The sequence below is a fragment of the Fistularia commersonii genome, chromosome 25, assembly GCF_037954325.1.
Source record: "Fistularia commersonii isolate RoL2024-O1a breed Wild chromosome 25, RoL_Fcom_v1.0, whole genome shotgun sequence".
Taxonomy (NCBI): Eukaryota; Metazoa; Chordata; class Actinopteri; order Syngnathiformes; family Fistulariidae; genus Fistularia; species Fistularia commersonii.
The window spans coordinates 1,168,896-1,195,772 of NC_141308.1; the positions used below are offsets into that span (position 1 = coordinate 1,168,896).

The following is a 26,877-nucleotide window of genomic DNA, read 5'->3' on the forward strand; positions in this document are numbered from 1 at the left end:
CTTCAGCCCACTAGATGCAGACTGAGTATTTATTTTGATATGAAGTCACCTATGCTGAGCTACTGCGCAGCATATGATGTTTCAAGGAAAAGCACTTTAGACCTAACTTATAATTCATCAATTCAACTGGGCTACATATTTAGCACTTGTAGTTTTGCCTGCTAGTTGTTTTTTCCTGTCAGTTGCAACAAAATGGATCAGGTCCAACTAGGTGCCAATGCGCCACATGGAAAAGTCTCATCGAAAACTTTTTGTTACTACCTACTGGGTCAAGTCTCCCCGAAGGACTCCAACCATTTCAATTTTGGCTCAGTCTCCAGAAGCACACGTGGCACCCTCCTCCCTTTCAAATCTGCCATTTATCATCCCCACATATAAGGCCTGGGGCCATGGGGTAACTATTATGGTGGTTGACAGGAGGAGATTGGAAACTGCTGGGGGGACATCCCCCTGCCTTCTGGCCTGCTGGGCTACTGAGCCCCTGCAGGCACCAGGGGGCAAGAGCCTGCCAAGACCCGTGGATGCAGGCTTGCCCTCAACACCCTGGGGTTCTTTCTCCTGATCGACCCCACCCGCTTGGTCACCCCACTGAGTAACATCCCTCCTTTTTCCCTTAAGCTGCGTGAGGACGAAGGGATGCTCATCTTCCTAAAAACATTGTTTTGTTTGGTCAGATCCCTATGCTGAAATGGCTGGAACTTTGAAAAAAGGATTATGTGATTAAGATTCACATGCTCTGAACAAACTCTGACAGATGTATCATAATTTCACATCAGGGGACAGGGGGTGAAGTTTGGCTTAGAGGGGGATAAGATATCCTTGAGAAGGAACTGATTTTAAGAGGTACTGTAAGTGAGGCATCTTTAACCCCTCAGAGATCGCGTTGAGGAACTATCCTCACAAAGCCCCCCCTGAAGCTGGGAATTGAGGTTACTTGTTCTCGGTCAGCAATTTGCACATGATGAACATCGTGCTCCACTGCTGCAGATATGTGAAATAGAAACTGTTATGACTAACTGTCGCCACCTACACTCAGTCTAATGAACTCAAACAAATAATATTCACCAGAAGACCACTGGCTTAAGTAAAAATTCATCATTTTCATTGTGACCTTGATCATCTTTTTCTGAAAAATAGCTATATATATTCTCTCAGGATTTGTCTTTCTATTAACAGTATATTTTTCAGGAAATGAGACAAAAAGCCCACGTATGAGATGAATAATGACCCGCAAATATTCACCACATGTTTTCCTTTTGTCTCCTATACATACACAGTGTAGGCCCAAGGAGAGAAATCTATCATCACTTCAGATAATGGACAAAATTACAGTCCAAAGCAAATTTTTCACATCATCTTGATAGAAATAATAAGCAACCATTTAAAAGAGGACAGCAAGCAATTAAAACATAATTAAAATAAATGGATGGAAGGAGACAGCTCACATGTCTTAAAATGAAATACAAGGCTGTGCGCAACAGCCGGCAGAGCGAATGTGGGGCTCCTTTGACAAAGCTTGTGTCTGCCTCACTCATGTTGGAGAGGCATCCAGTGAAAGAGAGAGTGGGAGAAGGGGGAGTTTAGGGAGTCTCTAAGCCGTGAGGGACTAAATGGATGGGAGAGGGAACGCAGAGGACAAGAAGAATGGAAGGGGGAGAAAGAAAGGGGCGGCAGGGTCACAGAGGAGGATTGACAGCCTGTGAGTACTGCTGACCTTCTGGGTTCACCTCCAAGTTTTCTCCACAAGCTTAGAGGAGGCAAAAATAAAGCCCAGGAATGTTAATTTATTTTCAATTGTCAAAGCTCAGAAGAGCGAAATAAAGAGTGCATACATACATACAAACTAAGGCTGGAACAAAACTAATGTGCAAGTCCAAGTGCAAGCTGTAAACATACAAGTAAAATAGAGATGTGGCTTGAGTAGGCTGGTTCATAATGACAAGATGATTTGTCCTCAGCTCTCAGAGTAACTTCTTATTTGGAGAATTTTCCATCCTGCCCCTATGCTATATATTAAGAAGATAAAAAAACATGTGAGAGAGAGTTTTGAATGTCAGAAAATGGTTGATGGGTTACAAGTGGGAGACAAGAACGACAGGAACTGAGTAAACACAGCCTCCAGGCATATTTTCTTGGTCCTCGTTGCACACTCACTGGCATTCCCAAGAAACTCTTTTGTCATGACAGTCCTGTCAGGGCTGCGCTTTCAACCCCTGGAGGGACATGATGTCATTTCTTTGGCTCCTCCAGTAATGTGAGGAGGTTGCCATCAACGGCGAGAAATAGACATCGAGGACATTGTGCGGAGTCATCACCGAACTGGTAAGACGTATGACAGTGACACTTTGCCATATTGAAATAAATATCCTGGCGTGACTGAAGGCAGTTTTGTTATAAAGTAGGAACAGAATGAAATACCATATGTTGAAAATACTCCCAAATTTGAACTGAAGAAGCCTCTCGGATGAGGGGTGGAACGTCTGTAAGTCCAGAAATTCAAGTCCAGTTGCCATGACAAGAAGATTCCAACAAGAATTCACCATGAACTGGATGACTGAGAACCTCCACAGACAAACTCCCAAATCTTAATGTTTGCTATTTGGTTGGGTTTCAATGGTAGCAAAAACAAATCTGAAAACGATGTTCCAAAGGCACTTGTTTTGGAACATCTAATATAAACATGAGGTTTAAGAAATTGTGAACAAAGTTTTAGAAGGAGCAGAATATCATATAAATATCTATTAATACCATTTGATGAAGCTTTAAACATGATTGCCTTCGGGTTGATATAAAATGGCTGTGTTTTGCTTTGAATAACATTTGTATGAGATTGAGTCATTTTTGTGTCTTTTGTGCGATCACAAACTCTGCTCAACAAGCACTGTTAAGTCTATATATTAGATATTTCAACGAGAGTTTTACAATTTTCTTTTTTCGCAATTTTCGTGTTCATTTCTTCAGTCCAAAAAATAGATGTAACATTTAAAAGGGCTAAATTAATATGGATCGACAGCTTTTATGTATTGTTTTAAAGAAGGCCACTGAAAACAAGGATAATTCTGAAAAAAAAAAGAAACCATGTTACAAATGTTGCCCCCCCCCCAAAAAAAAAAAAACTGTAAAGTTCCAACGCCTCACAATTTTACAAAAGCACACAGCAGTTGGTGTGTTCAGCAGCTCATGGCCAAGTGACTGAGGCAGTAGATAAGCTAGAGTGCCAGCAGGCAGATGGACATTGTGAAACAGAGAGGATTGAGCAAAGAAACTTACAAAAGTGAAAAGAAAAGAAATGACCCAGTCTAAACAACCAGGTTAGTATCAAACAACATGAAAAGAGGGTGGTGCTCATTCTTGAAAAGAGCTGGAGGAAGACACACACTTGGACAAAGGATAAAATTGGATGTTACTAAAATCAGCATGCAAATAAGTCATGAAGCCTGCCTTTAAAACTCTAGCTGCCAATAAAAACAACCATTTTGGGAGTGGGGATTTAATTGTGGGGGATTTTATGGTTCGAAAATATGATCAGGATGAATATAATATGGCAATATAATATAGATTCTTAAAATGATGAAGGCAGCATTATTATAACTAAAGTTAAAGGATGTAGAAAACGTCATGATGCCAAATTTTTACATTTTTTCATAAAAGAGAACATTTCAGAACTTAAGCATAAACATCAACACACTTACGTATCAAGACACTGGTAGGCCGTTAAAAGTTGGAGGAAAAGAAGCTACACTTCTCAGACAGTTATGAACTCCACCCAGGAGTAAGGTTTTGTTCGACGTTTTTTTTGGAAACATTTTCAAAGAGGGCGTACTTGGACTGTGAACAGGGTTAAGGGTGATTTTCTCTTATCGATGTATTATCGCTAATTGATCGACAGAGAACCCATATCATATTTGGTTTGATTATTATTCACCTTCATTATTATTGCAATTTACAAATTTAATATCCACATCAATTTCTAAGAATGTATACAGAGTCATTGAACTTGGTCAAGATCATTCGAACACAAATGATCTTGTATAATTTAGTGTAGTTCTGGATGCTTCACTTTCATTTTTATGCACTGGTCTGCATGTGGTAAAAGCTGTAAGCGGTAAGTTGTTTTTTTATTGTGAATTTATGGTTCATGTGCAACAAATTATTTTTAGTATGATTTTTATTTGTTGACTGGTCCTCTGTCTCCATCATACTGCCTACTTCTTCCTTTCAGCTTTTCCCTTCAGGGGTCGCGGCAGGGGACACCACATCCATAAATATTCTCTTTGGTCCTCATCTAGACCTCCTGCTTGGCACCTCCAAATCCAGCATCCATCTAATACAGTATATTCACTATCCTTCCTCTGACTGAACCATCTCAGTCTGGCTTCTCTGACCTTCTCTCCAAAACATTCAGCATGTGTCTCTGATAGACTCATTCATGATCCTATCGATCCTTTTCACTCAACATCTTCATCACTGTGACCTCCAGCTCTGCCACCTGTCTTTACATCATTGTCACTGTTTCAAGACCATACAGCATTGCTGGTCTCAAAACTGTCTTGTACACCTTTCCTTTCATTCTGGATGATAGTCTTCTATCGCATAGTACCCTTGACACTTTTCTCCACCCATTCCAACCTGTTTGAACCCGTTTCTTTACCACTTTTCCACACTCTTTGTTGCCCTGGAATGTTAACCCTAAGTACTTGAAATCTTCCAACTTCTTAATCTCCACTCCCTATAGCCTCAATGTTCCACCAGGGTTCTTCTCATTCACACTCATATATTTTGTCTTGCTGTGACTAATCTTCATTCCTCTCCTGTACAGGGCATACCTCCACCTCTCAAGATTTTATTCAACTTTATTCCTGTTCTCACTAACTGTAGATCACAATGTCATATGCAAACATCATGGTCCACAGAGATTCCTGTCTAGCCCCAGCTGATACCTGATGAAGTACCACCTCCACCTTCAACTTCTCTGTTACACCTATAGCACACCTCCGCACTGTCTCGCAGCGAGCATACATGTCTTGCACCAGTCTAACATTCCCCTGTGCCTTCCCTTTCTTCCTTTCCTTCCAGAGGATATACCAAGTGTTCTCCAACCTGTCTCCCTGATCAGCTTAGCTGTAGTTGGCCTGTCATCTGGAAGATCTCACTGAGTCTTTCTCAACTCCTCCCTGAAAACCATACAACACTCCTCTATTTTCTGCTTGTGACACTTTGCCCTCTGCGCTGCCTCTGTCCTCTTGATCTTCCTTGTCACCAGAGTTATCCTACATACCACCATCCTATGCTGTGTGGCTACACTCACCTACAACTACCATGCAATCACTGATCTCCTTCAGATTACCTTGTTTATACAAGATGTTGTCTCCTTGCATGTTCCTACCTCTGCTCTTGTAAGTTACCCTATGTTTCTGTCATTTCTGGAAAAAGGTATTCACTGCAGCCATTTCCATCCTTTTGCAAAGTCTACCACCATCTGTCCTTCTGTGTTCCAATCTTGGATACCAAATCTGGCCATCACTTCTTCATCCCCTCTATTGCCTGCACCAATATGCCCCCTGAAGTCTGCACCAATTATCGCTCTCTCATCTCTGGGGATATTCTGCATCGCTTCATCTAAGTCATTCCAGAACTTCTCCTCAAAATCCCACATTTGGGGCATAGCGAGTACCAACATTGAGCATCACACCTTCAATTTGGAGTTTCAGACTCATAACTCTATCTGACATTCTAATCACCTTCAGAACATTCCCAACAAACTCCTTCAAGATAACTCCTACTCATATCATAATATATCCACCTTCCTTCTCTGCATCATGTCAACCAACTCTACCTTTTACTGTCATAGTTCAAAGTCCCTACTCTCAGTCCCAGACTCTTGCCTTTCCTTTTCTCCGAACACGTCTTCCTCCTCTCCTTCTTCGACCCCCAGTAGCCCAATATTCACTGGAACCTTCTAGGTTATCGGCACCAATGGAGGTTGCTGTTAACTTAGGCCTCAATCGATCCGATATGAAATTCTTAGGTTTGATTCACCAGTTTTATGCCGGATGCCCTTACTGACGCAATCCTCTGCATTTGTCTGGACTTGGCACCGGTTCAGAGAGACACTGGCCGTGCCCCCCCGAGGCAGCATTTATCTTCATCATGCTGCTATTATTCAGTAATACAGAAAAACAGATTTTAGACGCACTAAATCTTAACAAAGTATTATAAATTGACCCTTCACATACTGTTTATTCTCATTCTACCATATGTGATAGTATATGGATAAAAATTAACATTTCTAATTTTACCAACACTATCATCGTGAAAAAATAAATGAATAAACATATCCGTCAAACAAGATGGTGAACAATACTTGTTATTGTCAGCATTAAAATAATCAGACCAATTCCCCGAAGCATTGACCCTTCATGGTAACACACCCATATTCAGATTCTGTACTTGAACATTTTGTGTTAGAATTTCTGGCACTTAATAAAACCAAATGTATTTGGAAAAACCTAAGTAAAACTAAGAAATGGGGGGTGACAGTTTCTTTCAGTGTTTGGCTACCAGCCATTCTGGACTCAGTAGCCGTTTCTGCTTGGCATTGAAATGAATAGGCTGACCTCAGAGCAGTTGGTTAAGCAGGAAGGTCAGCAATGAGCGTCTCAACACCGACATCGAAGAGATTCTCCTTTCAGTCAGTCCCTTCATAAATTTGCTGAAAGCCTCACTTCTTTCCTCCTCCAAACATAATTCTAGCACTCTCTCGCATGCTCTTGAACCACTGCTTCTGGAACACACACCCCCACACACTGCTCACCTCCAGCTTGCTCCAATGTTAAACCCCCTTTTCTTCTACAGAAATCGAGATTGGCTTGACAGCATCTCCCGCACCTTGAAATTTGTAACACAAACATAAAAAACAACTTTCAGTCCTTGTTTCCACCAGATGACGTGCTGATAATCACATCTTTTTGAGGAAATTACACAATGTACTAATCTTTACACAATATAACAGAGCCATTCAGTGCAGTTTATTTGTTGTCACATAAACTGACTGTTAACAGAGAACATCTGTGATGTTATAGAACAACATTAGGGATACATGTGCGTAATCAGTTGCCATCATTATGAGACTCCATTCATTTTCTGCCATTATACCAAAAATATCGCAATAATCAAATTGAGTTTCCATGAATATCTACAAAATGTTTTAACAACAAAACAGCCAGGGAGTGTTGAATGTGGACCAGAGTGATCTCACTTCAAGGCCAGAAGCCAGGAGAGTAAAAACAAAACGTTCCCCCTAAAGGAAATGGCAGATTATACACCTGTGGGTTTTCGCCTCACTTCGGACCAGCTCAGGTATTATCAGAAGTTATTTGATTCACTGCTAAAATCCTTACACACTTATTCAGCAGACACATTAAACTTCAACGACACGATGAGTTTCTACTTTTATTTCCATTAACATTTCCCGACATTGCTCCCAATAAAACTAATCCAACTGAATGGGGCTATGAAAAAAATACAAAAGGGACACCTTGGTTGGCATTATAAAAAATGCATTTCTTTTGTTCAGAAAGATACTGAGTGTCAAATGCAATCCAGAGAAACAGATCTTTACTCAGCAGAGCACTTTTCTGTCCGACATATGACGGGTGCCGTCTTTTTGATAGAGTGTATCCTGTAAATAACAGCAGGCCACTTAATTAAAGAAATAAAAAACAACTACACGGCCATTGCAGTGCAGCGACTGAGTTCTGCTCTGCCACATAAATAACCTCCACAAATAAGAGTTGGGAGGTTGCTTATGTGCAGGTTGAGAGACAAAATGTGAAACAAATAAATTTCACGAAACCTCTTTTCTTTTCAATAGTTTCACTGACAAAAGGTTGTTAAGTAAATCAAACTGAAACAATGAAAGTGGACAAAGTGGCTTCATGCTGTCACATTCCCACTTCCCTATGAAAAGTCTGCCCTTGGTCATTTAGACATTTAGAAAAATGGTTCCCTCTCAAGTGAGCCATAGAAAGGTCTATAAAACACCCTCCAGTCCTGTCATTACACCCTTTACGCCACCAATGGATAGATTCTGTAGGATTCTTTCTTTAGAAGATCAACTATTTACCAGACATTCGAATCAGTCAAAGTATGCAACCACATCTTGCCTGACATCCTGTTTTTAACTTCATGCTCAACGCATTTTCACATTGATTTCAGAAGCTTTATGAAGTTACTTGTCCTCTCTCAGCTGGAAACAATTTAATGCAGTGTTGTTATGCTATAATGGCAACTTCATGGCTCACCACACACAGTCATACATCTGTTCTCCTGGTTTCATCACTTTCTTTGAAAGAATTCATTGAAAAGTTAAAGTTTTGTTCCACTAGGGGGGCATTTTTGCCCAAATCTGTTTCATATGACCCATTCATGGTTAGCTTGTGTGCTGCTTCTAGTCTCTGGCATCAATTCACTGTAATTGAGTGCAAAAAACGCTTTCTTAAGCACACTTACTGAGTTATCACTCGGCTCTTGTACTTTACCTAAATTAACAGATAATTTGAGAAATTAACTAACAAAGGTCGCAGCTTCGGAAACACAAATCACTTTCTTATCCTCAGGCGCATTCGTCTTGACCACAGCAGTTAAATCAGTGTCCAGAAGAACCCAAATTATGGAGTCCATTTCTGGGTTTCAATAAAAACTCTGTATTTACTGTATTTACTGCCAGACAGCAACTTAGTATGACATGCAATATGATATGATCTTCAGCTGAAACAATAAGCCAATAGATTAATGAGTGTATTGACTGAAAACATATCTATAAATCTAACATTCAAGATAATCAACAGTAAAGAACTACCAAATGGATTAAAAACAGGAGACTGTGGTGAGGAGAGCCACGGTTGCTGAACACAAAAATGTGTTTTAACAATAAAAAGTATTCTGTATCAGGTTAGATCAATTGCATATTCTGAAGTGTGTCATTTTCACATAAGAAGTGTGTGAAAGCTGAAAGAGGTGAAAACATAACACTCTGCAGATTTCTGAATATGTGAAATTATTTCAAGTTCTGGAAACATCCGGATTTGAGTTAATTTATGGAACCACAGGGTTGTGGTGTGCAGCTACAGTACTCGTGTAAAACCACCTCAAACACCTTGACAATTACACATCTTTGTTGCACAATCATTGGTTTTGATAAGCCCCATGAGATGGCTGCCAGTTTATTACGGGTCCACTACTATGAGCAATTGATAGCAAAACATCTACTGGGTCTCTTCACAGTTAAACCTACAAAATGTATTATCTGTTTTAAATCACAGCAGGTGCACTTCATGTTTTTAACCCTGATACAGTAAGTATCTCTGAATGGCATCATAAAACAGTAGACTTTGCAGAGGTGTTCAAAATATGCTGCAATACTTTTACTGCGTTTTGTTATTATCCTTTAAAAGAGTCTGCGAGCTTCAATTCAGCCCCATTTTTCTACATCTCAGGCAACTATCTGACTAGAGCTTTATTTTTCAGCAACCTTTCCTCCTTTTCTTCCAGCCATACATATTATCAAGCACGATCAAGCAGTGAGTGTTGGTGTTAAATATTAGTTAGAATTTAAATTTCTCTTTTGGTATTCAAAGTTAGTGAGAGATTATATGCATATTTCATACTTTAACTGTAACATACAGTACACATTTCAAATTTTCTTCTTTACAGGAAATGTTTACCTTCATCAACACTTTGCCAAAATTACTCAGGCAGTTGCTAACATAGCCACTTTTAAACAGATAATTGGCAGAAACCACCATAAAAATCCACACAAATCACACTTCACGCTTAGACATGAACAAACAATGCTGGCATGACGCCAACCCCAGTTTGTGATGTTAGATTACATTCTGGCATCCCATAATAGGAAGTGTGATATGTAACACAGCATAATCTAGTACAGGGAGCCGATCCACCATTCCAGCTGTCCCTTTTACCCAAACGCTTGCGCTGTGATTGCCTTGCTGCAGGCTCATTCTGTCCCCATGTATTTTTTTAACATACCACGCTCAACACCAGTAAACTCCTTCTACCTTTACGGAGTAAAATGGATTTTGTCTCGGTAACATTAAACATTAATAACATTAACCTTTTTTGTCTGTTTGGTTTTTTTGCAATTACAATATGTGTCTTCTGTGACAGCAAACCAAGCAATATGAACATTGAAATGAAAAATTGAAATAAATTGAATGTTTAGAACAATCTGAAGAGGGTTGGCAATTACTCTGTTTGAAATATCAAGTTATAACATTTTATCCATCTTAGCGGTTCTACAACGTAGCTATAGTTAGTTCAAATGAGCCATGGGCTTAATAAAAGCACACACATTGTGTGTTTTAATTTGTAAACCACCTCTGTCGTTTCTTCCTGAAACCAAGACACGGGCAATCAATCAGTGGTATTTCCGACGGGGAATAGAAATGGTCAGACTTATTATTCCATTTTCTTCACATTTAATTAGTTCTGATTCTCTCCGTGTCTTTTCATAAAAACACTCAAGCTATTATTCTAAAATTACTACCCTGGTTTGGCTCTAAACTACTTCATATTCTTTTTAATAGGTAAACCAGTCCAGATTTAAGAGTGAGTCTTAAATGTCTGTTTAAATTATGTCAGCTTAGTTCGTGCTTTTAAGAAACTGCAAGGAACGCTTTTATTGAGCACAGAGAATGTCAGGGTCTCAGGGTCTCAATCAAACAGGGTCTCAGGGTCTCAATCAAACAGCTTACAAAAGTATATCTCAATATTCACAAGAAGTAGTCAGCTTATTAAAATAATTGAAGTTAAAAGTATACATTCTATAGCTAATTTGAGTTAGCTACTGGACTGCATAACGTTTGATGAGTCCGCAGCCAGATTCTTGGCTAAGACTTCACAGATTTTGTGTGGAATCCCATGTCAGGTCACCATAGACAGAGGACTAAATTAAATATACTCTTACTTTGACAGACAATGGGGATATCATTGTTTCTTTGTAACAGGGCTGGGAAATATTGAAAATAATATTTTCAGGAGTCCTTTTTTGAAATATTCATAAATATACCTTTTCAGATGCAGCCCTAAAAGGGCACAAGACGGTGTTCCTTAGCCAGTGCCAGGCTCGCATGTATGCAGGGGGCTGTGCAAGGAAGGACATCCCATATATAACCGATACCAAATTGCAAATTGATCATGCGAATCAAACTTATGATTTCATACTCGATAGGCTGAGGCCCGGGTAAACAAGGACAGCCAGCGTGGTACCAGTTACCAGTAGAAATTGTGCTACTGTAGGTCGAAGAATGAGAGGAGGGAGGTGATTTGGTAGGAGGAGACAGAAGATGAAGGGTGGGAGTACAGAACTGAGAGTAGGGACTTTAAATTTTGGGACTATGATGGGAAAAGCTAGAGTTGGTTGATGTAATGCAGAGGAAAAAGGTGGCTATATCGGGACACCTGGTGAACGGGTAGCACGGCTAGAAGCTAAAGAGCAGGATTTTAAGTTGTTCTATCATGATATAGATGGGATGAGAAATGATGTGGGAGTAACCTTGTATGAAGGATTTATTTGTGGAATGTTCTGGGGGTAGAAGGATTGTCAGATAGAGTGATAAGTCTGAGGCTAGAAAATTAAAGGTGCTAACGGTTATGGCCCACAGGTAGGATGTAAGCTAGAAGAGAGGGGAAATTCAGGAGTGAATTTGATGAGGTGATGCGATATATTCCCAGAGGTAAGAAAATGGTAATTGGTGCAGACTTCAATGGGCATGTTGGTGCAGGCAATATAGGTGCTGAAGTGATGGGCAGGTTTGGTATCCAGGATAGGAATGCAGAGGGATAGATGACAGTAGTCACTGTGAAAATGATAGAAATAGCTGTGGTGAATGCATTCTTCCAGAAGAGGTAGGAACACAAGGATACTTATTGGAGCAAAGGTAGGTGCGCACAAGAGGATTACATCTTACATTGATGGTGTCAGCTGAAGGAGATCAGGTAGGAGAGTACTTGGTTTGTCGTTTAGAAGGGAAGTAGATAAAGAGACTTTGAGGTGGAATGAGGAAGTGCAGGAGTGTATTACCAACAAGAGGTTAACTAAGTAGGGGCAAGGAGAAGAAAACAGACAGGAGTACAAGGAGATGCAGCGTAATGTGAAGGTAGAGGTAATACGGCAAAACAAGGATATAAGATTGACTTGTATGCTAGGTCTGACAGTGAGAAGGGAGCGACTGATTTATACAGATTGAAGAGAAATAGGGCTAGAAATGGACACAGTGTGTAGCGGGTTATGGTGAATCAGAATGGAGGGGGAAACGTATTGAAAGGTGCCAGAAGTCTGGAATGGGAGATGAAAAGAGTACTTTGAAGAGCTGATTAATGTGAGAACAGCAGAGATCAGTAAAGGCGAGGTGAGGAGGGCATCGAAGGCAGACAGTTTCAATGACATGCCTGTGGAGGTATAGAATTATGTCTAGAGGAGGTGGCGGTGCCTATCATTCTATATGATCTTGGAGGGTGAAATGATGCCCGGAGAATATTCTCTCTAAGAACAAGGCAGATGAGCAGAATTGTGTTAACAATGAGCCATACAATGGCGTTATGGGTATAAGTAGTGCGAAGTAGACAGAGAGTAGAGCTGAGCATTTGTGTGCAGCAGTGTGTTTTTTACTCCTTGTATGCCAAGGAGTACTACAGATGCAATATTAGCTTTGGGAATGTTGATAGAAGTACAGAGGAGGTCAGAGGGAACTTTTTAATTTAACTCCTATTCATATGTGTGTGGCTCCAAAGCAAGCCACAGAGTACAAATTATATGACATTGGAATTTATAATTCAAATAGGTATATTAAAGACTTGTTTTTGTCTCAATTTTCAGATTATTTATGAATGCTTTTTTGTTGCTGCTGATTCTCCCTGACTCTTTCCGTCTCCGTTCTTCTTCACCTCCGACCTCCAGAAGTTCTCCCATGACTCTTCCATCGTTGGATGTAACAACAATGACAACGAGGAGACATACAGAGGTCTGATCGCGAGTTTCGATGAGTGGAGCAACCAGAACCACCTCCTCCCTCAACATCTCCAAGACCAATGAGGTGGTTGTGGACTTCCGGAAGAATCGGAGGAGACAGGCACCGATCACCATCCAGTGTGAGGAGGTGGAGATACTGGACTCCTACAAGTACCTTGGGGTCCACATTAAAAACAAACTGGACTGGTCACACACCACTGATGCACTCTACAGGAAGGGTGAGAGCAGGATGTTCTTCCTAAGGAGATTGAGGTTGTTTGGCATCTGCAGCGGGCTCCTCAAGACCTTCTACCAGTCTATGGTAGCCATCACACCAATCTTCTCTATAGTGAGGTGGTGGGGCAGTGCCAGGACTGGTGGTGAGACTGAACCTGGACCCCCTTCAATCTGTGGCAGTGGGGAGGGTGAAGGACAAACTGGGAGCTATTCTTGACAATCCTTCACACCCCCTGCACGACGAGCTGTGGCTGATGTGCAGCTCCTTCAGCCAACGGCTCATCCCACCCCGGTGCAGAACCAAACACTTCAGATGCTCCTTTGTACCCACGGCCATCAGGCTGTGCAACAGCAGCCTGGACGGCACACAACTGACCGGCCTGAGTGCACCTGTGCTGCTATCACAATGCCACAATCTCACTACCCTTCCCTATTCACTACCTCACCCATTCACATGTCATGTCCTAACTCTGCTGTCTCTCTTATACCTTGTTTATTCTAGCCCGCACACATCCTTCCTATTATTGTTTATGTATTTTATTCAATGCTATTTATTTTTGTCACTCATCTCATATTGATGTTTAGTTTTGGTTGCGTAATTTTCACCCTCAGTGTTCCTTGATGTTGCCCATAATGATCCCTGATGTTGCCATTGTTGTTGTTGTTGTTGTTGTTGTTGTTGTATGCTGTCTACAATTATATTCATATTTATTTTCCCTTTTTTTGACATTATAACTGTTTGGCTGCTGTGACAAAGGAATTTCCGCAATGGGGATCAATAAAATTTACTAATCTTAATCTGTTCCTTTTTTTTTTTTACATATTTTACAAGCAATTTGTTTAACTGTTTTTTTAAACAAATTAATACTATTTTAACAATCCACAATACAGCATAAAGAAGATAATCTAGGTTTTACTTCTTATAAATAAATAAAAATAAAAACACATTTATAGGATGTTTTTCAATGAAAATCTAAACCATCTTTCATGTAATAACACAGAATGCAGTGAATCTCTTTTTAAATATGGGTGGCATAGTATTAGTCAGGCTCCCAGCTTGTTTGGAGGGGCCTCCTCTTGATTCATACACCTGCTGGAGACAATAAGCCTTCACATCCCTTTTTAATGTTTACTTTATAGTTCTTTGTTTGATGTTTTTCTTGCATTATTTGTCATTCAGAAAATGCTTTCTTTTATTATCATATTTCTGTAGTTTTTATCCTGCATCTCACAGGTTTCTTATATCAAATTGTAGACATCTTTCTGAGTTCTGACATGATAAAGACCATCTCACTATTGTTTGCAATTACAAACTTTTGTATCACAGAGTCATGATCATTCATCATTTTTATACACAGTTGAACACACTTGTGTCATGAATAAGCACTCGGAATAAATGCATGCAGAATCGCATATGTATCTTTTAACATTTTCATCTTATTCAAGGATAATTTCTTAGAGAAGGATTCTCTTTTTTTCTTTTTTTTTCTCATAAACTTTTCTGTTGGATTCAAAACAATGTGACACAACACTAAACGACATCTTGAAATTTAGTTCCTTCCATACAGTGCCTGAAGGGCAACAAATATTTGATTGTGAACATTACTTCTGAGGCCTGATGTCACGGTTATCTAAAAATCAAGCCAAATGCCAGGGTTTCTTTCTTTGAAGAAATGTAGCTGCGTGGGTTTATCCAGGTGTCTCATACAGAGTCAAGAGGAACATTTTTTGTTCCTATTTGTATTAAATTAGGTTAGCAATGGTTCTGTGGGAGAATGTAAAGGCTGAATGAAGGGCCCAGTATAAGATTGTGAAGGCAATTCTACACAAATATTTCCTGGAGTGGTAAACAACAAAATACTAAGTCTAAAAATGACAAACTAAGTCCTATTTATGTATCAGTTGGGCAATTTTATACCCAAAAAGCACCCAACAGATTGATATATTAAGTCTCTTGTGTTATTTATAAACTAAAATCGGATTTATATATCTGTTTTATTCAATTCACTGTGCTTGTTACAACAGCACTCAGTGGCCAATGTAACATGTTCATTTTCAATACTAAAAAAACAAGCCAATTTCTGAAGATTTACTGGTAATTGTTTTAACTGACATGAATTGAGTCTCTCTGAATGTGAACTGAATCAAGAGTTGCCTTGAAAATTCCAACCCACATTTGTTGCTACAAATAAAAGCAGAGCAGGAGCACAGTGTGTAATCAACAAACATCAGCACCAAACACGTAACCACCATACCGCTTCTTTAAAAACAGAGGAGGCTTATGTAGAAGCTTTTCTCTGTTGCCAAGTTTTGCTTGTGCCTGGGCATAGCACAAAAGTAGTGTAAAGGATGCATGCTTCTTTTATTTTATTTTCAGGCCCCTGACTCACTTTTTTTTCTTCTCCAGTACATCATTCCTTTGGGTGTTTGTGCCGTGTCCCGTCGTTACCGGGTAAGAGACCAAAAAGCTCAGAGAGTTAAAAGCCTGCCCTGTCCCACTCATGCGAACAAGACCATCAATAATTCACCCTCATCGAGAAGCATTATCTAACAGCCTTATGAAATTTTAAAGATTGTGAGTGACAAGAGAATCATGAAGTGCGGCATAAGAGGACACTCCAGGTGGCAACAATGTTGACAAAAGATCGGTTAAAATAAGGGGAGCGGAAGATAGCTGGTCCACCCTGTGAGGCTGATTCAAATTCAACAATTGCACATAAAACACAGATGCCTTTCTGAATGAAGCCATTCTCAACAAAACACACATTCCCTATTATTCCGTGAGTGAGTGAGTGAGTGAGTGAGTGAGTGAGTGAGTGAGTGAGTGAGTGAGTGAGTGAGTGAGTGAGTGAGTGAGTGAGTGAAAGGGAGAGAACTATTGCGGTTGGTAGTTTTTGCCTGGCTGCATTAACGCCCAGGCTCACTCTCATTGACAGTGAAATCCCTCTAAGCCTAGATCAATTACAACCAGCTCTGGTGTAATTAAAATGTCCTAACAAAGGTCTTAGGAGCACAGGGCAGAAACCTACCCATTGAAAATAAGTCCTGTTCAATCTATAGCACTGTCTCCATAACAATAGCTTGAATTTTGCTACAGACGTTCTTTTATTTCTCATCATGGGAAAAGAGAAAGTGAAAAAGACAAATTCTAAAACCCGTGTTCTCTGAGATAACTATATGAAAATGATCTTATTTTCACAACATAGGTCTCTTTTCACCTTGTTTTAAACAGCTTAATGAAGGATAATTGTTTGGTTATACAATGCTGGCTTCAACTGTTGGAACTTAACGCTCTCGCAAGTTTGTTCCTCAAATCTGTTTTCTCTGATTTGTGTTGATCATCACTTAAAGTTGGATAACAATTAATATGAATGTAAATAAATGTAATATAATTATTAACTAAAAATAATCATTGATGACGAACAACAGTTAGCGCTGTGAACTAAAACTAAGAACTCCCACATAAGATATTTTAAATCCACAGCATAATTGGGAGAAGTTTAATCCTGAATGCTGAATTGAGACGCTATTAAAAGCTATTTTCTTTTAACGGCCAAGTGATTGAAAACAATTTTTTTAATAATTTCTTGTCGATTTGCAAATAATTTGTTTCTCATGTTTGAGTCAATTTTTCTCTGTTTTTCTCTTTTGACCGGTTAACCTTTGACTGATTGCATTTTCCTATCACTTTTATAGAATTTAAATTACTTTGCTGGGCAAAAGAGAGAGATATCAAAAATAAAGTAAGCAAATAATTTACAAGCACGCTGTCTGTATACCATGCTGAAACGAAATAAACACCTTATATGTGTTCTATAAACATCAATAACACAACATGAGAGTGACAATATTCCCAATAGAGCAGTATTGTGATAATTATAACTCCTCATCATAATTTGGTTATGGTAGCAAAAAGAAGTGCTACACAAATTAATTTGCACTTTCACACTGTCATAATCAGTTACCAGGGGTACAACATGATTCTTAAAGGCAAAGGGTGCACATTTTTAAAATGAACTTTGCGTTGATTCATTTTTGTATTGACATGAGGCCTAAAACTAGAATAGAATTTCATGAGAGATTGGCAACCCAAAAAAATGCAGACACAGAAGATGATATTAAAAGTGCATGAGCTCACATGAAGTGTAACTATGTGAATATTCTATTAATCAAAATAGTTATCTCATGTTTCATAACTTTAAATGTTAATTAATCCCAAATATTGAAGAAAAAAAACATTTTCTTCGCCCAACAACTAAGACAACCAATTACTTGTTCTCTTGAGTAAATCTGATGCTTGACTACTATGCTAAGCTGATAAATGACAGAATGCTTTTGAGTCTACTAATTAAAACTCAGCGGAGTGATTAGCAATCACAATTCTTTCAATAACAACTCCTCAAACACTCCTCAAAGATGAGGTTTGCACAGCCGATCAGCAAACGATTCCATTTCACTACAGCTCTTAAGCCATTGAGCCTCCCTCAATTGTGGTGCACAACTTAAGATATGGAGGAAATCGCATGCTCCACACAAAATAATTCTACTGAATTTTGAATTCGATTTTTTTGTATCGAAGTATCCCACTAATGTTGAATGCCAACCATTTTACCCGACGACAACACTTGTTGAAATGTATAATAATATCTAAAAAATATAACTCATGGAACCCACCAAAACTGACCTTGAAAGCCGTTCCCTCGTTGCAACAAGGAGGGACTGTTTTGTCGACACGGTCAGAGCAAGATGGCCGACTGCACTGACACACTGTGAAAGTCCTCCTTGCTATCCAAGGTAATATATTATCTTTGCTGTACAACTCCCGCAGCTTCTCATTTTATGTGCAAACAGCTGTCAATCAAAGGCAAGCAAATTTTCTGGGGCTTTGACAAATATCTTCTAACCTCCAAACCTCACTGGCTTCATCACAAGGCACTGACTGATGCCAGGTACCCATCGACTGACCGTAGAGATCTGACGGACAGACAAATAGGTGATCCCAATCCTCTGAATCCCTGCTGATGCCGCTGCAAGCGGTGTTTCCAACATAAAACAATGTCTTAGAATCCCCATTGGAATTTTATTTCCTATTAAATATCCCAAGCCTGCCCTGCTTTATGGAAGGTGTTATTAAAGGAGCAGACAGGGAATGGGATGCATGACTACAATTAATATAAAGATTTTATCATTATAAGAGGCCAAACAGTTGCAACTTACAGGTTTCTAAACAATAATGTACTATATGATATATATGATGTAATTTAAGTTTGATCTTATTAGAAGCTACAGGTTAAAAAATAGATTGCAAAGAATTAGAAAAAAAAGATTGAAAAGAATTTTTTAAAATACCCCCGAGTACCATGAGATACATTTATATTGAAAGTTCAAGAGCTATTCTATATGAAAAGGTATTTTAGGATTAATCAAACAAAATAATAAAAACAGACTTTTTGTTTTTCAAGTACTGGTAGAAATTCACCGGACTGCTATAAATTCAAATCAGAATGACGATGGGTATCTTTCTCCAAGGATGTATATCTTTGTCTCACAATCAATTACACTCAGTTATTGATCATACATGTGATCAATTCATTGATTCATTATTCATCTTAGGATTTCTAAAATGCTGCACTTGAAAAGTAGGTAAAAGAAAAATGTAATTGATCAATTTAATGTAATGATTTCTGAACATGGCAAATCATTTAATACATGAATACAAAATCGATATTTGCCAAGGCCATGCTGATTGCTCGTTTGGAGATAAAACGCGAATTGGTGTAAGTGTGTGTTTGTGTGTGTGTGTGAGTGTGTGTGTGTGTGTGTGTGTGTGTACCTGTTCCATTTTCTTTCTATTTGCTGCTAGATGAGAAATAACAATGTTACACCACATCAGCCGAGTGATTTACATTTTTATATGATTCATGAATTCTATGAAGGAGGAACAGGAAGACATTTGTCTGCAGTGAGGCATGCCCTGAACTTCAATTTCTAAGATAATTATATGAACCTCTTGAGGAATTTGAGGTAAAGAAGAAATATTTCTTCAGGTAAAGACAGATGGTCTGCCAGACAAACCAAATGCCAACACGATGCCTTTCGCCTTTCATTTGTACACTTCCTGTGACCTATAGAATGACAGGACCAAATCAAGCACACTATCTTACCGCTCCCAAGAGACAAAACAGTGTCCTAATATGCTAATACCGCAGAGAGTTGAAAAAGAAGCTCCAAGGGTGACCCAGACAGCTCACAGGTCAGTGCTAATATTCTGATATATGGTGCCTAAAGACCCAGGACGCATCCATCACATGCTGCCGACGGCTCCCCAACTGGGAGCAATCTACACACACAAAAGGGTTAACGCACACCCCGAAGGGATCTCTGATGATCCATCACTCAAAACACCTCCCTTTAAGAGTGGTACCTTTTTGAAAACATTGCTGGGGTAGTGGTGAACTGCATTGGGGTCCGATGCGATGAGTGAGCCAGCGTGACTGCTCGATCTGAGCTCCAAGCCTCTGTTGATCATTAAACATCCATTTGAAAGCAGTGGGGGAAAGTTAACTGTCATTTTAAACACAGAAGGTGGTGGAATAGCAGAGTTTCCTTTCTGCTATGTATGTTCTCAGCAAAACGCGCAAGACCATATATCCATCCATCATGTTAACTACCCTATCACATAATCGTTTGTTCCATTCATCTGTCTCTTTATTTTTGGGGCAAGCCACAAAATGGCTACAATGGACTATTTGCAGTAAAATGAGAAACTCACCCAGCAGCACTTTGTTAAATCAACAAAATGCCCCTTTCTTTCTTAAAATCTCATCCTACAGTGAGTTTTTCTTCTTCCACGGGCTAACGGGCCAAATGTCAACAACCACAGTGCACAGTCATACATCTCCATTACACCACTGATAGTGGGGTAAAAAAAAATGAAGAAGTGAGGCTATTCACAGCATCACCGGTAAATGTCAGGTTTGCTGTAAGCCCTTCTGACTCCTCGGCTGGAGCGTTTTGCAGGAATACTCACTCAGGATGCGAACCATCTTAGGAGGACCAAGGATGCCTTATCCTCCACGACCGAAAGCATTTACCTCCTCCTTCGTAGCCTTTTAATATTTTGGAAAAGCAGCATACCTTCATGCTATTTTCTGGTCTCGGCCAACTTGCTAGGTTTGTTTATTTTCTATTGCTAGCTCCCAAGGCTTATCCTCTCCCACACAAACAATGCTATGTTCGCCGAGGTTTGTCAAAAGTCACTGTAGAAAACACAGGAAATCACTTACTGGAGGAGAAGTACATGATGCACTCCAGTCAGAACGGCAAGAAAAAAGAATTACCCCATTCATCAAATGCACTTAACATTACAAACTGATTGTGTCTCACAGACACAAAGATCGTTGATTTCTCCTCAAACACAATGAAAATCCAAATGGCCTCATCTATTATGATTTATCACCCCCCACTACACACACACACACACACACACACACACACACATACACACGCACAAGATTTTTTCTGTACATGCGTTGTCCAAATTTTCACACTGAGTGCCTCTGAGGAACCAGACAAGGCAGCCAGCTGTCAAACCCACCCACCGTGAGTGGAGATGGCAGGTGAAGATCTCTCTCTCTTCCGCTCTATGGGGTTGAAAAAGCTTCAGCTCTCGCCCGTTCCAAGTTTTGTGGGGTTATTTATTGTGAACAAAGGCGGGAGCAAGCTCTCTTGCCTGGCAGGTTGAGGAGCAGTTGGCTCTTGTTATTTGCCAGAATGACCAGGAAGAGACCACAGACCCCTGCTGCTCCCCTAGCACCATTTACACTACCCAACTTATTGTAATTGCATCTCAAATGCCAAGCTTTCTGTCACTATTAATATTCAAATCATTTTTTCAACACAGGTGCATGATACGAGTGAATTTTTTTTCTTTGAATTTACGAGTTGCCGAGAGCACCGAGCCATGTATTGCCGCACAGAATGAAAAGAGAAAAAAATCAATCAAAATAAATAAAGTCTTGCTGCATTCTTTTACTGACAAACAACAGCTGCACGCAATGTGAGATAAATATTATCTCTGCGACAGAATAACAATCAGACGCTGCTAGGTACTCGTACTCTAACACAAAGCCCAAATACTGTCTTTATATGTTGTTAGTGAATGCGGACTTTTATTTTCTCTCATTTATTTATTTATTGCGGGAAGCAGTGGAAAACAAATTCCTTTGGGGTATTTAGATGTAGACTGCTGTGGTCAAACTACCCATCAAACGGGTAAACACATTTTTATCAACTTATTCATGCATTTCTCTCCACGGACACAGTGGGTTCTCTATCTCCTTGAAGATAAATCACAGACCTTTGCTGGTGCGCTACGCTCACACTGAGAAACGGGAAAAAAATGTTTAACAGACTAAATCTTTTAAACAGAGCCGCATCTCTGAAAGACGTCCAAAATTTCCACTAAAAACACAGCTTTTGGTGTTAGATTATGGGCAGCAAATTCTCTTGGTCCACACTGAATCTGCTTCCAACACAAACACTTACACACACACACACCCAACTGCAGTGTCCTGAAATCCTGTCAGTGTCCTCACTCTTCACTCTATCACTCTATCAAGACAAAACTGCATTGAGGAAGGGGGCTGGTAGCTCATGTTCTCCCTATTGAAATGCAGACACTTTGATATGGAAATTGGAAGTTACAAAAACTCGCTAGAATTCACACTAGCATTCATTGAACCCATTTGCACAACATCAGATGCGAAGGTACTTCCTCCCAAGACGACACAGACAAATGGCCAAAACCAGCATGTGTGATGGGTAAGAATGTGGGTTCGGTGTGTGTGTGTGTGTGTGTGTGTGTGTGTGTGTGTGTAAGTTGTGTGAGAATCCAACAGAATAGTCGCCTACCCTCCTTCCATGCATTCCTATCATCTATTGTTCCAGCATTTATTTCAGCAAATACCCTAAAGTACGGGATCTTCAAAACCTTCCTCGCTAAAACATCCCTTTGCAATCGAGGTAAAGAAATGACATCCTCTGAATCACTGATGGGAATGTCAGTTGTTTTTAACATCATCCGAGTTCACTGGACATTTTTTTATGATCTCCCAAAATGGCTGAGCACGTCAAAAAAAAAAATACTTGTAACCCAATGTCAAATATAACAGGATTTGGCAGGTGGGAAATACATGGCCACGCTGTGCATGCAGATGTTTTTTTCACCACTGTCAATTTAACCATGCAGCCTTGTTAGTAAGTTTGCCCACTAACTAGAATTCAAAATCGATCACATTTATGTCCCTGAAAAAAAGCTGTTGTTGAGGTGCATAAGCTCTCAGTTTGCCCGGATTCTCAGTATGGCTTATATCGAGAGGCACAACTGTCCTGACTCACCATGGCCAGTATAGATTTTCTGTAGATGTTGTTTAACCTTTATATTTCAGGGCCTTTCTGCTCTCCAGAAGGGTTTCTTGCACCTCAAATCTCTAGAAGCTTCACGTGAGAAGGAGACATTGTTCCCCAGCCTGTAAAAACTGTGCTTCCATGTGTGTGTGCACGACTGTGTATGAGTGTGTCCCATTATCTCACATGGCTGACTTAGGTTTTTGAATTATACATGCTCTGTGAAATGATCTTATTTTATAGCCGCGAAATGGAGAAGTAAATGGCAACAGTAACTGACGTCTGGCTGCTTAGCTCCTGTGTCTTGGACGTAGTGGAGATGGTTGTGAGGTCACCAGATTATCTTACTAAATATGTTATTTAATATTTCCACCAAGCATACCGCAATACCTCTCTTACTATTTTATCATTTTCTTTTTTAATTAATGTAATTTTTTCCACCAAATTCATGCAATCCCCCTCCTCCCGTACACACACACACACATGCAGACTCGTCGTAAAAAAGCCCTTGGTGTTTTTTTTTTAATTTAAATTACACATCCGTCGGCTGGGCTCCACGGAGAGGAAGATCCCCGTCGCCGCGCAACTTTATATTCATTAAAAGTCTTGAGGCTTCGGGTGCATCGGTATAACACCTTAATACCGTGGCTTGTTATCGATCTCTCACGCCGAGAGTTTGAAACTACCGGATGAGACCGCGGGCCTGACATCCCCCCCACACTCACACACACACACACACACCGCCATCCCCTTGCAGGGAGTGTAAATAAAATGTATTGATTGAGCACAAGCAATGTGCACCCCCCACCCAACCCCAATATATATATATATATATTAAATTAAATAAAATACACACAAATGTCTGCTTTAAACACTACTCACATCAGTCCGCCGTGCTAGAAAATATGGATCCCGGCGTGGAGGTTGAATTTCAGAGCAACACCAGGAGCCCACCTTCTCTCCTTCTTTTTTTTTCAGAAGAGGCCCCTAGAAACTAAGGTTGCACAAAGACGATCTGGGCTCGGCTGCATGCTCCACTTTCCTCAAAATGAACAGATGGTGGAGTTTCCCGTGGCAGGTATCTGTTCTTCTTCAAGCCAATACATCCGGACGAATAGCTCCATAGCGAGGGGGTCGCTGCAAAGTAATGACTGCTCCTCACCTCGCCAGGCTCCTTCCGACGGGAAAGCGAGGGACAGACCGCATTAAAGTGGAAAAAAAAAGGGGGGGTACTTGAAGGAGACGGGATGTGTCCCAGCCTCGTCACGAAATAAAAGGTCTCCCGCACGATTGCGGTTGTGTCTGCGTGCCCCACGCGGCTGATGTTTCAAGTCTGAGGGTGGGTGGGTTGGAGACTCTCCGCTTCTCATCCACACGCCGTGCCGTCGGAGCTCCAAGCCGGACTGGGGGAGGCAAACAAGGCGAGGAGGAGAAACGCAGCGGTCCCCTGCTCTGCAGCAGCTGGCCGGGCAGGGAGGCGCGCAAAACCCGGAGCGGAGCGGAGCGCAGGCGGGAACCGGAGCGGATTGACGTCAGAGGCCGCTTCACGGAAAGCTACGTTCATGGTAACGTGGACGCATCTTTCCCAGCATGCGCTTACGTTTCATGGTTTATTTACAAATGCTCGACTACCCCCGACTTCCACAAATAAATGCTGCGATCTTTCAGTCAAATAGTCCGCTATTGACTATTTGGATTTTTAACAAAAGGACTGAGCACAACATGAATGTGTAGTAATTCCACTTTAACGTTTGTTCAAATATCACACATTTTGGATTGTTGTTTTTCCCCATAACAAAGAAAACTGTGTGTGTGTGTGTGTGTGTGTGTGTGTGTGTGTGTGTGTGTGTGTGTGTGTGTGTGTGTGTGTGTGTGTGTGTGTGTGTGTGTGTGTGTGTGTACAAAAGGAAATCAAAAAATCTTAGTAATAACCACAATCCTCATGACTACTCTTTGTTAATCCTTTGACTTAGGGGTGCTTTTGTTCTGCAGCATGATGGAATTTACTGATATTACAGCCTCACCACAACAGTGATAGAAAAACAAGATAAAAATATGTAACATTTATTTTGTAATCACTCCAAAATATATATCAGCATATTGCAATATAAGACACCATGCTATATAAGGCTGAATCCTAAGGCACAATTCAAGTGTTTCTAGGGCCAAAGAAAAGTGGTGGGAAAATGAGATACAATGGATATGGTGTGTGTTTTTTCCTTTTTCATTCTTTAATCCGTTCATAAATTTATTGATACAGTTGGGATGAAAAAAAATCAATTACAAGCCTATTTTGACGCGTTCATTACTTGCAGCACTAATGTTGTCATCAAAGGAAGTTGCTGTGTTTCTTTGTTGTGTTGTGCCGGTGAAGATGTTTTTCTTTAATTCCCTTGTGTTTTCTTAATTCGCTGTGGTTTCAAGGCGTAGTTTTCCAAGATGTCAGGCCTGCCATAAATTTAAGGGGCTCTCCTCAGGTGCGGGAGCTGGGTTCACTACAGACTGGCGTGGCATTATACGTGACTGCATTTCAGAGAAGGTTTAGATTGTAGTATTGGGTGATTTTAAGAATGCATTGCACTTCAAAGAAAGGAGAACAGTCATCCTGCCATCTTTCTGCACAGATTTGCAGAATAAAGGAGAGATGTGGACAGAAGTCTAATAAAGAAGAGATATGGACGGAAGTGTGACAGTTGCTGTGGTCACCTTGCCTCAGCACAGCCTTGCAAAAGATGATTAAGAACCTTGGGCACGTGTGTGTGTGTGTGTGTGTGTGTGTGTGTGCGCGCTGTTTTCAAAAAGAAACCAATGTTTCACTAGATGTCTACCAGCACAACAATCATCATTTCTTAATGAAGAGAAGCCATGGGTCCTGTGCTTCATGTCTATCTTTGCCTCTTATAGAATTCCAGATGTTGGACTTTCAGACAATGGGCCACAGTTTTCATCTGGCTTTCACAGATTTTGCACAGGCTTTTCCTCAGAGCTACAGGGAGGAAGAGAAAGCACTGAGAACAATAAAAAACACTCCAAAAACACTAACAATCGCCGTGGCCCTGCTCAAGCAGTCAATGATGTGGGGTCTGACTGAATGCATAAAAAGAAGGATTACTGCAACCTTTCCTGTTCTTTGGTCCTGACTCGAATAGAGGTACATTGACAATGGAAAGCATTATAAAAACAAAGACAAACAAGACCAAAGTTGTATAATCCACCCAAACACCTGGAGGGATAACACTACCAAATTGGCCAGCACATCTATGATACACCACACAACATATAGCAAGAGCGTTTAATCCCCTCAATATGAAAAAAAAGCAAAACCACTAAAACCTGAAAACCAAGCAGAGAAAGAAAGGCCCCAGGGTCACTTTAAGACTCCGTTTGGGCTCATAGGTAGAGGTACCAAGACCTGAGTGGGAAATAGGGCAGAATAATCCTCGCATTCAATTGAAGTGCTAAACATTCTACCCCACCCTTCTTCAAAAAAAACGTGTCAGCGGAGAAATTATCCTTTCAGCCTTGATGACTTCAGAATAGTTACAACGAGCACACTGTATATGCAGGGCACAGAGTTACACTCCAGGCTGCAGCGCTGTTTATTTGATAGAACTTCAAATAAAAGAGGTACCTTTCCTCAGAAATAGGGGTGCAGTCACACAAAGTGCACCATTTTGAGCCAAGAACCTTAGAAATATTCAATATTTTTCACAGTGGAATACAATCAAAGGAGGGAGATCTGGAGTGATACGTCATAGCCTGTGAGTGTTTCACTCTTAAACTTGAAAACAGTACAAATGAGACCAATATTGTTGTCCTCTGAAGAGGGTAGTAGATATAGTCTGACTCAGAGATTTTCAAGTGATTGTCAGATATATCCACCTGAAAATATAATAGGTCAATATGACTCTATTGCCGATATTTAGGTCGCTGTATATGTTTGTGAGAAGGAAAATTTTAGGCTTTTCAAAATGGTTTTACTGCTTGTATTTTTTTGTCTGGCAGGACTTGCTCCAACATGTTTATTTACATACTTGGCACTGCCTCCAGCACATGTATGATGGGTATAAGCAGATGATATGGGGGGCTGTGCAAGTGGAGCACTGTTTTATGGTTTGGTACTAACTGCTTTGTAAAATAGAAAAATGATCCTGATCATGAAACCCTTTAAGCATTTACCCTTATAGAATGTCAGTACATGT

The 26,877-nt window shown here is 40.2% G+C and overlaps 1 protein-coding gene across 10 annotated transcripts in view; it reads right to left on the bottom strand.

Annotated features, from left to right (window-relative positions):
* The window catches only part of adgrl2b.1 (adhesion G protein-coupled receptor L2b, tandem duplicate 1), an 85,568-nt gene extending 61,495 nt beyond the window's left edge, over positions 1-24,073 (bottom strand). For 7 of the 10 annotated variants that reach the window (XM_086172327.1, XM_086172324.1, XM_086172326.1 and 4 more), the window contains exon 1: positions 23,558-24,073. The gene's annotated coding sequence lies outside the window, so the exon portion shown is untranslated. Of the gene's footprint in view, positions 1-6,814; positions 6,889-19,691; positions 19,710-23,557 lie in introns of those variants that run through there. The other 3 variants (XM_086172321.1, XM_086172322.1, XM_086172323.1) reach the window with 3 other exon arrangements.
* Between the last annotated feature and the right edge of the window lie 2,804 nt (positions 24,074-26,877).